The following is a 5,856-nucleotide window of genomic DNA, read 5'->3' as shown; positions in this document are numbered from 1 at the left end:
ACTGAACTCAGAATTAGAGCACTTTACCTCTGCTCGTCTCTCTAATAATTTCCATATTAAAAATATTAAGCGTTCCATCACAAAATACACTTCACCACTTCAATACATCACTGACCACATATCAAAAGTTCTAAAGAAATATAACTTCAAAACCACATTTAGCCTCAAAGAACATGACACGAAACTGGTCATAAAATTTTATTCTACAAAACTAAAATTCTTGCATGTAACCAATTCTTCCACCAACAAAAAATCCTAGAGTCTTTAGGAATAGAACAACCTTACAATCTTAACAACAACTCAGGTCTTTACCTGTCACCAATATGGGAATCAGTCATCCGAGACGGTGTTTATGTCCCTCATTTAGCTCCGCCCCCCTCAAACACTATATAGGAAGGAACAGAGTAATCAGTTAAAAAATCAAGTAAAAAATCAATTAAGTTTCAATTTTTTATTAACTAGAATTGGCCAACCAGCTCGGAAAAAGAAAAGATTCAAGCAACAACTAAGAACCTGTCCGAATTCAGTCGATCAGCATTCCTCCTAATTTCTCAAAAGTCTTAGAAACAGTAATAGAGCTGCAGCTGAGACACCATGCCAGCCCTAACAGAATATTCCCAGAGAAGGAATTCTCACTAGTAAAGTATTTGACATGCTCATTGGTTTAAATCATAATACACAAAACCTTTAAAAATCCTTTCTATCTAATAGAGGAGTGCCGCAGGGCATCATTTTGGGTCCTCTTTTGTTTACTATTTATACTTGTCAGTGTCACGAGTCGCTAAACTAGCATTTAGAGCTAAGTTTAAATCTAGTCTTCTCCAACGTAAACACTAGCGTTTTGCAATACTTGCTCATTTTTGTATAACTTTTCCTATTTTCCTCCGTTTATTTCAAGCTTTTTACTGCACATTTTCCTATAACGTTGTTATTATTATTATAACAATAGACTAACTGCACTTGAACGGCAATATCGTCATATTAATCGTGGGCGATGGGAAGAAAGATCTCAGTGGAAAATAGAGAACTGTTGTTAGGAATATGACATGGTATTGTTGATCAATAGACGTATAAATAATCATAAATAATATTAGACACTAAAAATATCGTCCGTTGCATCAGAAAGTAGAGTCGCTGTAGTCCACATGAAAATTATTGTTGTTGGTTCATGTACTATATAAATATAAGGTTGTTCGGAAAGTCATTTCGTTTTTTCCCGTCAGAGGACTTAATTACGTTTTTTCGAAACCAACTTCACACTTAAGCCGCATAACCATTATATGTCTTGAGAGCTGATATTGCAAGGCTTGTGTGCGAAAAAGTTCTATTAATTCTACGCAGTAGTTTTTGGTTGGTGCCCTTTTAAATATGGAGAGCAATAAGCAGCATTTTCGTCATATTTTACTTTTTTACTTCAGAAATGGTAAAAATGCTGTCCAAGCGAGAAAAAAATTGACGGATGTGTATGGAGGCGTGTTAACAGTACGCCAGTGCCAGAACTGGTTTGCAAAATTTCGATCCGGCAATTTTGATGTCGAAGATGCACCACGGTCTGGAAGGCCGGTCGAAGCTGACAAAGATGCGATAAAGGCATTAGTTGATGCATATCGGCGAATAACCACACGAGAGATCGGTGAGAGATTAAATTTGTCGAATTCGACTGTTTATGGCCATTTGAAAGGCATGGGCTTAACCTCGAAGCTCGATGTGTGGGTGCCCCATGTCCTTACGGAGCGAAATTTGTGTCGTCGCGTTGACGTGTGTGATTCGCTCCTCAAACGTCACTGGGGACGAAAAATGGGTTGTATACAACAATGTTAAACGCAGGAGGTCATGGAGCAGAAAAGATGAACCGGCTCAAAAGCCAACATTCGCCAAAAAAAGGTGATGCTCTCCGTTTGGTGGGATATCAAAGGAATCGTTTTTTTTGAACTTTTGCCGGACAATACAACGATTAATTCAGAAGTCTATTGTCATCAACTGGACAAATTGAATGATTCACTTAAAGAGAAGAGGTCCGAATTAATCAACAGGAAGGGTGTAGTGCTCCACCAGGATAATGCGAGACCTCACACAAGTTTGGTCACTCGCCAAAAACTTTTACAGCTTGAACGGGACGTACCGCAACATCCACCATATTTTCCAGATCTGGCGCCTTCCGACTACTATTTGTTCCGGTCCCTGCAAAATTTTTTGGATGGCAAAACCTTTACCTCAAATGAAGATGTCAAAAACCACCTGAACCAGTTTTTTGCCAGCAAGGACCAAAACTTTTATGAGAGGGGAATTATGTTACTGCCAGAAAGATGGCAAAAGGTGTTGGACCAGAATGGCCAATATATAATTTAATAAAATATTTATTCGTTATACGAAAACTGTCTTTCATGTTCCCCAAAAAAAACGAAATGACTTTCCGAACAACCCAATAAATGTTTTGTTGCATCTAGTTGCCTGTGGCAATTTGAAATGACAGTTAATTTATTCAGGTAGTCGATTTGGACCGGTCTTGCTGCAAAGTGTGTGAATTTATCACTGAATTGGACATTTTATCTCTACTTGACACTGGGGCAACTTCTACTATTAATATTAACAACTTGTACTTAATTGGCAATCATTTTCCAATAACGCTTAAATTCTTTGACTTTCATAATTACAGAATCTTTTAAATAAGGTCCTTAAATGGAAAAAAGATTCTTATTCTTAATAACGTAGACCGCATATCTTTAAAAAATATGCCTGTTGAAAGACACAAACACTAAATTGATGATATCATTAATTTTGACCTTTTTGACATGATCATCGCAATATTTTTTCGGTTTTCCATTATTTTCCACTTATTTCGTTAAGTTGCCTTTTTGTTGGATCTATTTGGTATAATGTTACGAATGTCCGGTTCATGCTCTCAGACAATATAGAGCCAAATTTCCCCAAAATGTTTGCCAAAAAATACCAGCAGTCTCGAACAAATGGCAGTATTTTAGTGAAAAATAGTAGGAGCTGAACGGTTTTGAATGAAAATAACCAGCTTGATATTCTTTAATATTTACAACGTCTGTAGTGTTATTTAATAGAAAAAATAAGTATTATTGGGGTTCAGTAGAAATTACAAAATGTGTTTTTGAAGTAAACAAGCAGGGGCGAAAATGTGAAAGTATGGTGCGCAATCTGGATCTGGATATATTGAAAAACTAATTTAATTATTATAAATATGTGGAAATATTTTTCCATGTATCGAGTTTTTTTTTTTGATACATGTAATGTATTCTTAAGTGCAACAAAATGAATAATTTCAGTGCAAAAAGGCATTTTTTTATTTTTATATGGGTCAATTTTACTTGAAAGTAATATGCATTACTTGTTAGTGTTAATTTTTTGTAATCGTTTCACGTAGACATTTAAACGTAGAAATAAGGAATTTGCGAAATTCGGCAACATCCTCAAGATGATCGATCGAAAGGACTATATAAAATTGCAGTAAAATGTGTTCTATTTAAAAAAATGTAACTCTGTTTACCACCCTATATATGTATATCAAAATGTGACGATTAGGATCATAAAAAAATAAAGGTCATTTTAATAGAAACAAATTTTGTATTTAATTTTTTTTATAACCCCCTATACATGGAATACAGCAACTAGGTAGGCACTATAAACAATATCGGGGCTAATAACAATTATAATGAATATTGTTTTGAAAAAGTAAGGGTAAAATTAAAATTAAAATATCCTTAAAGTCTTTGGAGTAGATTTCCTTATGAAAATTGTTTGAAACTTTCCTGTGGTAAATTTTTATAGTTTTTTGGCAACGTGACAATTGACGCCCTATTTATAATACTCAGGGAATTTAATAACCTACAAGTCCTTTACGATTACGAGCCGCTGGTCCAATTTACGTTCGTATTTTTCACATGGCCCGCGATGGCGTTCCTTTGTGGCCGAAATGACATTATAATCAGGGGTAGTTGGAAAACATCAGCGGGGTACCATTGAACGGCGCTGCTAGCTCGCTGACCACCGTTCTCGTGTCAATAGGCGAGTCGATAAATCTAATAAGACAGAAACTGACCGTTCCCGAATGAAGTGACAATAAAACCACTTCGGGGCAGATGATTTTGGAGAGCAATTAAGGCGTGCGCGCACTCGCTCGAGTCGTATGAAAAGCCCCTTCTTTAATGACACCCCGGGCAATGCGGCACGTATAATTTATTCCTACGGGGATGAACAAACCTGATGTTTTATGTGGCTACTCGGTGGTATTCCGGGACATAACCGAGTGGTTTAGACAAGTAGACCGGTTTCCAGCCCCGGGTTTACCCATATTATATATATTTCTAAAGGTAAGCCGCAATTTGAAAAATTAATTCAAGTATTTTACAATTATTATTTTCTGTCTCCCTTCAGATGGCAGCAAATAGAAAAAGAACGTACCAAAGAGACACAAAACAGAAGACAATGGTACTATGAAACCACAGTGTGTTGTATGTATGACGGTCAATTGAAGAAACATTTAGATAATTTATATATCTGTTAAAAGACAAAGATTAAATAGCAACTTTTTTGTACATTTTAGTACTTATAAACATGTTTTTTTTTTGCTCAAAGTGGGTTCACCATATGCCGTTGTCAACATTTCAATTATTTTGCAGTACTGTATTCCATTTTTTACACAAAATTTTATGCAAATTATTTTGTTCCAGCAGCATTTAAATTTCTGCTTCACGAAAAAAAAGTAAACTTGCAAACCGCCTGTAACTGTGAACATATATTAGGGACGTGTGTACCAACATAACAAAAAATATATATCGAAGATCGAATGTCGAATGACAAAAGTCACCTTACTTATACCGTTTACCATGGAAATTGATCTTCTGCCTTGAACGTTTCCCTCAGATGTCGCCTCGTCTTGGGAGATTTTAATTCCTTGGTTATTATATCCTCTGCAATGCTTAGCGACCTGTCCCGTTGCTAGTCGTAGGTCTCATAGTTGCAAATAAACCCTATTATTTTTACTACTCATATGATTTACGTCGACTCACAGCTTGTACCCATTTTACACACCCTAACGAGATCACATTTGCAACACGCGTGCACGTGCCGGGGTTGGGGGGGGGGGGGTACCTTAATTGGATAAAAAGGTACCCTCTCGTAACCCCGGGGCACGCTGCTGGCGGTACCATTGTCACGAAGCCGTTTATATATTTTTCGGTTATCCGCAACTGCGTTTCGAACGACACCTACTTTGTGTCCGAAAAAAAGGAAATAAATTAATCTGGCCGCCTCCGGGCAAGCAAAATACGCAAAATTGGTCGACGGATAATTTGGGCTCTTGTCATTTCGGTCACGATACGTAGTTCGCGAGGTACGTTTGGATATACAAAATGTCACGTGACTCGTAACCGCCGTAATGGTCGGTTCCCGAGGCGAGCGACACGCCAGTCGATTATCGGGCTTTATTCAAAAATTTCAGTACTTGATCGCTGCCAATTTCGAGAGAAAAAAAAGTTTTACCGCGGTAACTATTATTTTTACGAAAAGACGTACGCCGTATTTATTTTCGGAAATCCTTGCCGCTTGCTTTCAGAAAATCAATCAATTTCTTCAAAGGCGAATCTAGAAAAAATTAATCTAGGGTCACTATAACTTTTTTTTTTATTAAAAATTACATATTTTACTAGAAGTTCGTACCACTGGACCAGTGCCGTGTGTATGGCCTATAGCTGCATTACTTTTGTAAAAAAAAACCTGCACGGCGCTGACTTTTATTTCTTTCAGTATTTTTTTATCAATTTTCATTACAAAGATCCCGAAATAACCACCGTGCCCACTGTTCTGCTTTAATTTTTTTTTTGTTAAGTT

The sequence above is a fragment of the Cylas formicarius genome, unplaced genomic scaffold (assembly GCF_029955315.1).
Source record: "Cylas formicarius isolate icCylForm1 unplaced genomic scaffold, icCylForm1.1 PGA_scaffold_1__22_contigs__length_36826433, whole genome shotgun sequence".
Classification (NCBI taxonomy): domain Eukaryota; kingdom Metazoa; phylum Arthropoda; class Insecta; order Coleoptera; family Brentidae; genus Cylas; species Cylas formicarius.
Note: the sequence above shows the minus strand (reverse complement) of the source record.